This window comes from Kryptolebias marmoratus, linkage group LG19, assembly GCF_001649575.2.
Source record: "Kryptolebias marmoratus isolate JLee-2015 linkage group LG19, ASM164957v2, whole genome shotgun sequence".
Lineage (NCBI taxonomy): Eukaryota > Metazoa > Chordata > Actinopteri > Cyprinodontiformes > Rivulidae > Kryptolebias > Kryptolebias marmoratus.
In genome coordinates, this window is record NC_051448.1 from 5,745,392 (window position 1) to 5,758,522 (window position 13,131).

A 13,131-nucleotide genomic window follows, 5' to 3' on the forward strand; every position below is an offset into this window, starting at 1 on the left:
AAAAAAAAAAAAAAATCTTAAGTGCTTTTGCACCTGTGCAGCCATCATAAGAGAATCTTGGTTAAATTTCACCTCTGTGCATAAAAAAGTTCACACAGGAGATTAAAGCCTTCTCGTTGTGATGATTGGTCTGAGATTTTCATGCAGTCTCAAGTAGCAGCTGAGGAGTTGCTTTGCAGACAGGGGCCTGATTGTTTCAGGGCACATGCAGAATTCATACATGAGCAAAGTGAGAACCAAAACTCGTTTTTGTGCTTCTGAAAAGGTTACAATCTCCTACAAAATTGGGGATACACTGTTCAAACACATTGTTTTTCTTCCATTTCTGAGCAGATTTTCATCCCAATTATGACAATGTAAGGAAACGTTTATTTTTTTTTATATATAATTTGGCAACTTGGATTTATTAAAAAGCACTGCCTAAAATAATTTTACTGATGGAAACAGGAACCAAGAGGGAGGATGTATTTCTTCCAGGAAGGGAATGTTTAGGAATCATAGTTTCCTCTAAGAATCATCAGGTATCAAACCTGTTGCCACAGACTTTGACTTCAGCTGCTACCATCTTTGTTTAAACAAATATCTAAAGCTGGTTTTAGTCTTTCATCTTCTCCACAAAGAGAGCCATTTTGACTGGTGAGTACAGTCTCTCTCCTGCTGTCTGCTTTCACGTTGAAACAGAACAACATTATGAAATGTCTCCTTCAGCAGCCCTCGGTGATTACATGGATTAAAAGAGGCTTTGATAAAACAGGATTTATATATAACAACCATAGAGGACACATCTGGACTTCGGTCAGGGTTCACCAGAATGGAAGGCTTATTATTGGTTATCCTTTAGGCATTTGTTTCTGATTCTGATCTCTGTGTGCATGTGTATCAGTGTTTGGATGTTTAATTGCCTGTCATTTGCTGAGCCGGCTCCGGGGCACAAACTGTCAGTATAGCGTCCAGAAGCACCCAGAGATCACAGATGTGGGCAGATGATGTGTCATGTGTGGCTGAGGAATTGATGTTAGCCATGCCGAGAGAAATACCAGAATCTCCATATGTATATTTTAGTGTTCTAGGTGTGGATCTAAGTCAGAACCGTGGAACCCTAAAAGTGACATGACAGCATCACACCTAGAACGAGGATTTCACAGAGCACCCCCCACACTCGAATCTCTGAGCAGTGATGATAATTCCCAGTAACAGCCGGCACAGGTGGTGATGAACTGTGTCACAGGGCTTCCAAAAGCAAAACCCTGCTGCTTGGAAAATGAAGGCTCACTGAAATGAATGTAAAACTAGGAGAAAAGCTGTTCAAAATAAGCAATATTTTGTCCCAGTTTCAAAGGCTGTGCTTAGAGCAAAACATTTTGTTTTCATTTGGTTCTGTCTGTCATTAAAACCCTGATGGGAATCCATTAATTCCGTTGTCACATGAGATTGACAAAAACACATTTTTTTGTCAGGGGCTTTGAAAGTCCTACACATTCCTCTGTTTTTCTGTCCTCATTCCAACGTCATACCTCCCTTATTTATCTTCCTCCCTTCTTTCCATTTATTTCCCACTTTATCACCAAAGCACACAGCTCAGGAAGACTAATGGCTTGGTTGGTGTGGCTAATTTAATATCAAACCCTAAAAGATTTTTTCTTTTCTTTTCTTTTTGTTTTCTGGGTGAACATAGCCATATGCGCCACTGATCCCATGTGTTTGGAGGCAGAATTTCACAGTTGTCTTCATTTCCCAGGTGGTGACAGCTGAGCCGAGAGCAGAGCTGTTTTCTGGCCATCAGGCGAGCAAACATATACTGAAGTCACGTTCAGAATCCGACTGACGTGTGTCAAGATGAATGGCTGACATAAAAAGACCCCTAAGTTCTGTATTCCCTTTGGCATTGAGTATTGATCTTGTGAATCAGACTTTCTTTTCTTATGGGCTGTATTGGTTGACACTGACAGACTTTGTGTTTTTGACAGGTTTAGTTACTTTACTGTGATAAGAATACCCAAGACACCACAAGTAAAAGATAAAAGCAAATGTAAAACCAGAAACAGGAGCATAAGGAATCAAGCTTTAGCAATCACAGTGCAAACGTTGCTACATTTTATGAATAAAAAAACATTTTTGGATTGTGGTGTTTTACACTCAGAGAGCAAAAACCTCCTTCTCTTGGAAGGTAGAGACTGAAACACAAAGGGTAAGAGTCTTTTTTCATGCATTTGGCTATCTGCTGTAATGTACAAGAATGTCTGGTTTAAGGAGTTTGTTTTCCAGAGATAAATAACCAAACCATGCAACACAAGAAAAAAGACAAAACTGCTTCATTTCACATCACTCACTCCCTTGCATACCAAGATGTTACATGGTTATTTTGTGCTTGAAGACTCTCAGCTACTACCACATCAATTTTTAGCTCACTATCTGTAAAAATGACTGAGTCATAGGATTTTTTATGTTTGGTAAGGTCAATTAGCCGTGACTGTCATCTTGAGTGAGTTTGACTCCAAAAGTTAATTAGCTGCAGATGTGCAGCACATGCAATGATTGCTTTACAGACATAGGCAAGGCATGATTACCCACTGCCATAAAAATAAAACGTGGTCAGTCAATCAATGTTATATTGTGAAAGTGTCCTTAAACAGTGCACACACTGATGACCTATCTCTTTTTATTTATTTATTTGCAAAAAGCTTCACAGTTACAGACCCAAGACATTTATACAATTAAATATTTATTAAATAGCCTGTGTATAAATGTAAAATGATCAATGACTGGGCCATGACCTGGTTCAGTGTCACAAAGCACAGAACTGTCTGCATATTCTATAAGATCTCTGTTGTCACATTTGCTCTGGCACATATTTGTCTTAAGAAGCGAAAACAAAGGTGGCACACTGGTGGAGATCCTCAGTCATCCAGTGCGTACAAGTACACACATCCTTGAGGGCAACCGATGGAGACATTTCTGATCAGACGGGGTGCTATTTACTCTCATTTTCTAAGCTCTGTTTTTTTAAAACAGTTTGATCATGAAAACTATTGTAAAACATCAATAAGATCTTATAAAAAGCTGTGGAGAAATCAGCAACATGACAACATTCCCATCTTAGTGTTTTAGAAGCATGTTTAGTCAAATCAGAGTAGAATTCATAGTTAGTGTTTGTTAAAATTGCCTCAAAACGCAACTTTTCCAAAGGTCTTTTAACTCTGGAGCAACTGGATCTATAATTAGATAAAGTTTTTGAATAGCTGGATTTGAGGACAGCAACATGATGTCCACATGTTGTCCCTGTAAAGACTAATTAACAATAAAATAACACAAGACTTCAGTAAGTGAGTGCAAATTTTATCAGGACTGTGGATTTGATTTATTTTATTGCAAAAGATGACTTTTTTCAGCATCCATGCAAATTTATTTGCAGCTACCTTTCACAATATTGTTAATTTTTATTCCTGCTTTGCCTATAATTTTTTTTTTCCTCAGCTTTTTTGTTTTTAACCTCAAAGCAGATCTGACACAGTTCCCCGTTCAAAAGCATGACTTTTAAAATGGGAAATTTTGTCTCATCTAACTTATTTTACCTCAATTTTACTATTTGCCATTTTGTTTAGTTGTTTGAGATACAACTATTTTGACAATCTGTCAACAGAAACAGTGTCTAAAAACATATTTTTAACACAAAAGCTTTTTCCTTCTGTGTTCATTAGAATACACAGATGTGTCCTCCTGTGGGAATATTCTGGGAAGATTTAGTGTTTTCACTGCAACATCAGCTTAATTTCAATCATTTGTGTTTTTATGGAAGATACAGAGCCAATGATTGCCCTGTTTTCCTTTTTTATTTTTGATTAAACGTGAGTTGTAAATCCTATTTTATTCCAATGGAAGCAACTGAGCTCTCTGCACATCCATCTTGGGGCCATAATCTCACTGCTCTGGCTCTAATTATCCCACGAGATTAGATCTATGAGCCATAAGATCAGGTTGCATGGATCAGATGATTAGATTAGTTTATATGATCTGAGATGAATTGTTACCTGCACCTCGGATGTTTATTCTGGAGTATGTTGACACAGCAGTCGGCTTTTCCAGCAGGGTTATTGCTGAAATGTCTGAGATGATGGCTGAGATTGGAGAAATGGGTGACAGTGCTCAATCTACTTTTCTATGACAACATAAAGGGGTTTTTCCTTGGCAGGCTGGAAAAGCCCTTCTTCTTTTCTAGAAACATCCAAAGTGGGTCAGACAGGGCAGAGCTGACAGCAGCCTACAAGTGATGCTGCAGCTGTGCCTGAATGTGTGTGTGTGTGTGTGTGGGCCGGTTGTTTCTTCATGCTCTGCTTGCTTCTCACCGAGCTTTGACATGTGTGTCTGCAAAAACACAGGGATGACACAACGGAACATAAGACAGAAGGGGGAATGAGGGAGCTGTAGAGAGGCCACTTAGGACTGAAAAAAAGAATCAGCCCCTCTCTGTGACAGTCCAATTTATATGTAAAAGGGACCTTGGCTGCAGAACAGACCACTTTGAAATCTTGTGCACATTGTTTTCCAAGGAAACCCCCCTGCTGGTGCCAAACCACCACTCTGTTTCCCTAGAAACAGAGAAGTGGCATGTAGAAACATACAGTGCTTCTGTTGTAAAAACCAATACTGATATGACGGGGGGGAAGTCAAGCTCCCATCTGTGATTACCAGATTTCTTGTTTTGCCTGTAAGGCCTGACTCTTAAGCAGAATAATCACACATGCGAGAGGAAATGGACAAAAGAGATGAAGACAAACAAGAGAAAAGTGAGCCAGCGTATGGAGTAGTATGACAGCAAAATCTGAAAGCAATAATTCAAACCTTTTGAAGTGCATTTCTATGCAGAGATTATGAACAATTATTATCTTACCTGTTGCAGATAGTTTTGTGAATAACCCCAGTCTCTGCATGACCAAGACCAAAGTGGATTGGTGTTGTCTTAAAACAAGTGTAGGTTTATTTCAACACAACAGCTCTGCACTTTGATCTTGGCCATATTTGGACTAGCTGTTAACTTGTCAGTCTGACAGAATGAAACTGTTTCTACAGACTGAGGTCATTCAAAGACCTATCTACGACAGATAAGATAATAACTATTCATAACCTTGCCACGAAACCCCACCGCATAACCATTGGCCTAAATTACTTTTAAATTACACATCTTGTTCATTTTTATAGGATTCGATTTCAGCCTTCATTTATTTCTTACAATTATCTCCCAATTTTTCTGAGTTTTTTTTTTTTTTTTACTTTAATCCTTTACAATTTTGTCAAATTACACAATTTCTACAGATGTTCATCCTAATCTGCTTGGTGCTGTGAACCTCCAAAGATCAAACCCAGATAGGGAATCTGTGTGTGTGTGTGTGTGTGTGTGTGTGTGTATGTTTGAGATAGACTGGCTATCTCACCCCAGGGAACACAACATCATATGATTTATAGCATCAATGGAGGAGCCGAGTGCACCTCATATACACGCGCATAGACACAGATATACGCAAAGATTTTACCTTGCCAGCCTCCACTTAGGCTGTTTTAATTATTACAGATTGCTCTACGCTGATCTGTCAGTGTTTAAAGGCTGCTCAAAGTCCTGAATCGATCACAGGTTCGCCAACTTGGCGCATCATCACAAAAAGTATTTGCTTGAGGGAATTGTGCAGTCATTAAAAATTCATGTGAAAACGTCCGTGTATTGCCGGTGTTTTTTTTTTTCTTTCTTTTTTTTCTTTGCTGGGGTCCTGTGGAAGTGAGGCTGTTCTGAGATAAAATGCACACCCAACCTAATACTGGTGCTGCAGTGTTTCAAATAAAGGACTCTGTGGACTTTAGTGACCATTATTTGCCCTAACTGCTGGATGAGATAAGATTTTAGACTGAGGCTAACATTAGCTTGTATCGTATGTTTTGATATGACTCTTTAACTGTTTGGCGTCATCACATGTTTTCTTTTGGTCCTAGTCAATAGGGTGCCAAGAAAACATGCTGGGAAGTTATTTTTCCAAATCATAAAAGTTGTTTGACTATTGTTCTAGTATTTGAAACTTTGAGCCTAGCACTAAATGATATTTAGATGACTGAATCTTTTTGCTTTAGCTGTGTGGGGGAGACCCAAGCCCCGGGATCCTGGATAAAAAACAGAATCTCTCGTTCATTTTGAGCATCATTATAAATAAAGTGTGAAAAGCACTCACTTTCAATTGTTACATAAAAAAGATTTGTTTGATTACATCCACATATGAACAGTTCCACAGCGTTCTACATTTTATGTTGGATTCTCCAATTCTGTGATTTAATCTGTTTTTGGCAAATTGTAGAAATTATATAGTTCTACATGAGGAGTTTTTTTCTCTCCTTATGTGGCAGGGGAATATTTTAAGATGTCTGGAATCACGAGACATCCCTTTTACTTGTGGATTAGTAATCATAGTGCTCAGACCTTAGTATCTTTTGGAGTGAAAATACTTTCACAGTGGTCTGAGTCTCACACCATCAGTGAGTGTGAAGAGTTGGGTTAAGGCGATAAGATTATCATAGTCGTAAGATGATCAAGCATGAAATACACAAAAGAAAACAGTTAAAAGTTGGTGTTTCTGGCTGAATGTCTGCGACAGCTTTGACTGAACTTATTGTAAATACTGTCCTGTCAGCCTGTCTCAAGCCTCGTGATGGCACTCAGACATATTCTGCTTTAGCCTCCTTTTCACTGCAGCACAACGGTACGATTGAATGCTGAAGCAGTATCGCTCAGATGTAGTGCCACCTTTCTCAGATATCAGAGATACCCTATGCCATCACCCATCATTACCATTTCAAAAGACGATGTCATGACCTGCAAAGTAACAGAAAAACTTGACTCTGCCCTCAGCTAGGAACCTCTAGAGACCTCTTGAGATCTAGTCTGTGACTTTGCTCTCCTTCCTCCCTCCACCACCCCCACAAAGTTGCTTTCAGGGAAGATGGTTTAGACACAGATTTTTTTTTCTTACCTCCCTAGGGATTTCTCAGAATGAAATGTGTGTGATGGCTGTCTCTACAGTTAGTTTTACGTTGAGCGTATATGTCCGTAAAGGCCCACACAGGCATGCACAGACGAAGAGATATTATCATTTAGTTTTATCTAAAGCAGCTTTAATCCAGAGACTTTTTTGATACTTTTGCCTTCATGTTTCCACATCTCATTACAACCCATGTAAAATGCCAACAAAATGAAACACGACACATTGAGCTGCGGCGGCTCAGTGCAATCTAACCGCAGAAGATATTTATTTACTGTAAACACATGGATAATTCTCCTGTCGGATGAGTTGGAATCTGCAGGCGCTCTTACATCCTCCGTACTGAAAGCCCAGAGAGGGTGCTGTTGGGTTCATTATGGGAGTCAGACAGCCACATATTAATTCTGACGCCTGTAATTGGATGGTCTGTCTCTGAGCAGGATGGGGCTTATAAGCAACAAAAGGTAGCTGTGGGATTTGCCCATGAAAAAAACAACAACAAAAATAAACAGAAGAGTCACTTGGTGGGGATTTTTTGGCATTACTGAAAAAAACAAGGTCATACTATGCTAAATCATGTGCTGATTGGAAGAAAATAATTAATGTGTTTCAATAGAATTGCTTCCCCTGCAGAAGTCCTAACTATTTTCTTTATCTCTCCTGCAGATCCCCAGCTCAAGGGTATAGTGACCAGGTTATATTGCAGGCAGGGATACTACTTGCAAATGAACCCCGATGGCTCTCTTGATGGGACCAAGGATGACAGCAGTAATTCTTGTGAGTATCTCCATGTTGGCCTTCAGGATCAAACATTTTAGAGGTGTGATTACTTTGAACCTCCTTGAGCACAATCTTATGGAAGATTTGGAGCTGTTTGATGCCTACCTTTTAGAAATGTAACTTTCTGGTGCAGAAATTGAACTCTATCTTCTCTAACCCGTAGGCCAATACTTTCCCTCATGTTTTAGCTCTTGGAGGGAATAAAATGTCTTCTTAAAATGGAGCCATTGGATTACACCAGTTTGCCCTAACAGAGAGAGAAAGTGGACCAGGAAACAGTAGGCCTGACACAGAGGAAAGTGGTATTATTAGCTTGTTCTGGCACTCACTGCTCCTCTAGCGCTTCAGGCTAGGTGGTTAATTTGATTCGAGGTCCTGGTGCTAATGCTAGCCTGACACTCCACATTGTGTCACTTAACTGCTGTCAGCAAAAGAAGATTTGGCACATGTCACATCTGATCAGCTGAAATAACTTATTGAAACAACAATTTTTTATATATTTAGTCCACATAGGGCAGAGATGACAATATATGTCAAGATCAAATAAAGTGTTGGCAGTTCACATTAGGGTTTAGATATTAAAATTCATTACATGCCACTTGAATCTAAAAGTCTAGATTAGGTTTCCCTGAGTTCCTAAGATATCAAACATCCAACATCAATTGGTTTTTGAAGCAATAGAGGTTGTTATGCATCTTTGAGTATCATATATATGCAGATACTCTTTCACAGCCAGACCACTCCTGATGTTTCTTACCACAGCAATCATTAGCTATACCAGACCCAATAAGTCCTCCTTCTTCTTGTTTTTTTGGCTGTTCCCTTTTCAGGGGTCGTCACAGTGAGTCGTCCTCCTACATCTGATTCTGTTTTCTGTGTCCTCTGTCCTCACTCCAACTACCTTCATGTCCTCCCTAACTGCATCCATATGCCTCCTCTTTGTCCTTTTCCTGGCAGCTGCATCTCTAACATCCTTCTATCAATATACCCACTGTCCCTCCTCTGCACATGTCCAAACCATCTCAGTCTGGCCTCTCTAAATTTATTTCTCAGTTGTTCAACCTGTGCTGTTCCTCTTATGATCTCATTCCTAATCCTGTCCATCCTTGTCACTTCGAAGGAGAACCTCAACATCTTCAGCTCTGCCACTTCCAGTTCTGTCTCCTGTCTTTGTGGCATTGCCACTGTCTCCAAACCATACAACACAGCTGGTCTTATCACTGTGTTGTAAACCTTTCCTTTGACCTTTGCTACCACCCTTTTGTCACAAATCACTCAATCAGATCACAATTTCATCTGCAAACATCATAGTCCTATAACTCCATAACAACAAAAAGTATGCTGATGAATGAGATGGTTGCTTCAATAACATTTACTTCTCAGAGAGCAAGGGGATACTATGGCTGGTAAACCTAAAAAAGCACTTTATTATCTGAAACTATAAATAACATGTTGCTGAATTTTTTAGTAAATATAAAAAAAATAATGTACATGTTTTGTTTTTTTTTCAGCTTTGTTTAACCTTATTCCTGTGGGCCTCAGAGTCGTCGCCATTCAGTCAGTGAAGACAGGTTTATACATCGCCATGAATGGCGAGGGTCATCTCTACACATCGGTAGGCACTGTGTTCTATTCTATTCTATTCTATTCTATTCTTCAGAAAATGTTAATTTTGCTATGTTTGATTTAAATGATCTGTACTTAAATAAAGTCTTTCTAGCCAACCAGGATACTCAAAGCGCTTTCCAACATAATCTGTGCCCTTATCTACCCATTTAAACATATTCATACACACTCAGCTACATCTTTACAATGCTAATATGAATAAATCATTTTATAGACTCTAATCTATAGTGCTTTAGATCACATTCATACATTGATGGGGCACATCGAAGGCAATGAGCGGTTCAGTGTCTTGCCCAGACACTTTGATGTGTGACTGTATACTACCATGAATCAAACCTCTGACTCTCATTGAAGGAACATTGTTCTAACCACTGATCCTGCAGCCGCCCTTTTACATGTAAAAACAGTCTGTGCTTTCCAATAAGAACTTAAAAATCTATACATCTAAAAAATGTGCTATATTTGCAACAGAATAATAGAATTTCATCATGGCTCCTCATGAAAGCAATAGTGTTTGTGAAATGAGGCTATGTGGAAAATCTATTAGCAGTTAATATCTTACCTGTTGTAGATAGCTCTTTACATAGAATTCCATAGTTGCAGCATCAGCTAGTTGTGGCATTTCCAGCCATAGGCACTTCCTGCAGAAACATCAGAAATAAAGTTTATTAAAACACTATTCAACTTTTTTGGTGTGTATTTCATTAACATAGAATGATATTTTCTTATGCCTTTTATTGTTTGCATTAAATATTTTGTCCTGATTTCAAGGAGGTGACTATTTTCCCTGTAGTCACTGTTATTGACCCTCTTTAAAACAAAGTGAGCTTTAGCAAGCTACGCAGCAGAGATGGCACTTTATTTTTTCTTCTTTCTTACACCTTTACTTTTTTTCTATACCAGTCACACAAATCAATCAGCTAGAGGAACCCTGGGAGAGGTGCTCCTAAGTTAGACAGGAGAATCCATCAGAATTGCTGTCTCTTCTTCCCTCTGCTGTCTTTGCGTCTCTAATTCTCAGAGCACAGACCAGACATGGCCTTATTATTCTTCACTCATTACTGTAGGGGCTCCTTTGAGTAAGCTGTGATTCTCAAATGCTTAATCACTTAATTTTGAGCATGAAATGAAATTCAAATTAGAAGGATTGACCTAGAATCCTGTGGATTTTCTTGGAAAATTGTACAACAGGGACTGATATGGTCTATGTTGCAACACACAAGGTGTTAATCTCCAGTTTGTTGGTTATACACAATTATTGTAAATACAAACTCCAGGAAAGGCAGAAAACAGAAATGATTAGCATGAATTCAAAGCAGTTTGCCAAATACATTAAAACCATAGAAGATTTAAATGATGTAAAAATAAGTCTATCTATTCAGATCAAAAGAAAAAGATGCAGGGAACCAGAAACCACTAATTAGGCAGATTTATTTATTTATTTTTTTAATGACACAACAATTTTGGTAGGCTTTGTCTGAAAGAAATAGTTCAAACATAGTCTTGCAAGCAGTGGGGGTTTCTCTGTCCTGTACCCCAACTGGGAGCTGGTTGCAAAGAAAAACCTAAAAGTGCCACCTCTCATTCTGATGGGAGAAAAAGAGGTGGAACAAAAAGTTCTTTTGCACTCTGAGAGTGAGAACTCTTCTTTGGTTAGGAGGATCAGTGAGATCTTTAAGGTAGATGTGGCTTGAATGTGACAAAAAAAAAGATTTTAAATTTGAGTCTAGATTTTGCAGGAAGCCAACACAGGGAGCATGCAATCTCTTTTTTGATCTCATCATTGTTTGGATTAGCTGAGAGTTTTCAGAGACATTTCTGAATATCCAGATAAGTTAAGTTGTGATGTAACAAATTAATTATCCACTTTTTTAGAGTAAATGGGGAATTAAAGATAATCTGAGCACAACAAAAAATCCATAATGTATTTTTTGCATGCAGAAGTGTTTTAAGTTTGCAAACTTGATCACTTGACTTGAGTTAACCAATGAATGACACTTTGTAGTATAAAAAAATGTTTGCGTATTAAACTAAAACATCACTAAACATTTTAAACTCCCCATTTTAACAGACTGTAATCTTGAAACATTTCACAGTCATACACCAGTTCAAACACCTACATTAGTTGCTGAACAACAAAAGCAACATCAAGATACAAACTAAGGTGCATCAGTTTGCCTGTAAAGAATAAAAAGAGAAGAATAAAAAAAAGAGAACCCTACAGTCAAACACACTGAAACCTTTATCAGACTGTCAGGTTGCTTTCTTGACTCTGGGACTGTTGATACAAAAAAGATAAAGTCAAAAGCAAATTGCTTTACTCAGTATCAGAGAACTCAGTATGAGGTGAAGGTGGTGTGTTTGGTATGGCTAGAAGCACATCACACAACTCTGGAGAATGAATATAAAGAGAAATATGAACAGACTTTATTCTGACCAGCTGTGAGTGTTGACTTGTGTCCAAAATATAAAGATGTTAAGCTAACCAAGTGTTGCACACTCGAACAAAATTGATGTCGAGACATGCGGTGGTTGTAACTTTTCTTTACTTTCTTCTTTTCTTCTGAACATACAAAAACACATGTGTCAGTTCGACGTGCGTTACACATAATCTGGCGTCTTCTTCTACGTCTTCTAAGTCACTAACTGAAACTTAGGACCCGAGGCTGCCCCAAGCGCCTGTTGAAAACTAATCTTTTTCAACCCTCGCCTCTCTCTCAGCTAGAACCGTTATCATCAATATTCAGCTAACCATCAACAATGAAACAGTGCTTTTAGTAACTAAACAAAACAAAATATTCATAGGAAGGAGAATAGAATAGTGTAATAAAAAGGGGGGGGTCCTTTGACATAAAGTCCCCAACAACTGGTCCCCCACACTATGATGAAAATCTGATAATGAAGACAAGAAAAGCTGGTGTTTAAGTACTGAGAAGGGTAATTACTGAATGAGAACAGCTGGGAAGATAATAATGAGCAAAAGGTGTCCTGGGTGAGTAACCTGGGGACAACAACAGCCATGGAAATACCAAGACCTGCCAGGATAAACACACAAAAACAGAAGAAACTAAGAAAACCGAACAAGAAAAATGAGGTACACTATTAAAACACCACAAAAAAATAAAACAAAACAAAAAAACCTTGACCATGACAACTTAGCGAAGGTTAGACTTTAAGAAGAGGATGGCTAAAGTTGGAGAAGCATATTGGCTTGGAATTAAACTGTTGGAATATAACTGAGTGTTATTGTCCACTTAATATAGCTCCATTGGCATCCATCTTTGAGTTCCCATCCTTAAACACAAAGTCGTTTCTTGTTTTGTGTCAGTTTCTTATTGTGGGAGGCCAGTCTAAAATGATACTCATTATCATCAACTCAATCCAGGTTTTACAGAACATAATTCTGATGATTAGGAAAAACCTGCTGATTTGAGGGGAAAATATTAAACTGGACCTAGTGGAGCATGCAGGTGGGCCTGTGAGCGCGCAACTTGGCCCACACGTTAGAATGAATCCACTTTGGTCAGCTGGCACTGTCATAAATATTAAGGAGTTATGGGCAGCCCTGCAAGTCTATCCGTGCTGTACCCTCTCATTCATCACACCGACTCATCTGCAAATCCATCCTTGGCAGGACTCTGCTTTATCTGAGCCCACCAGTCCACATCTCCATTAGCTTCAGTAATTTTCTCTCTCTCTCCCCCCCCCC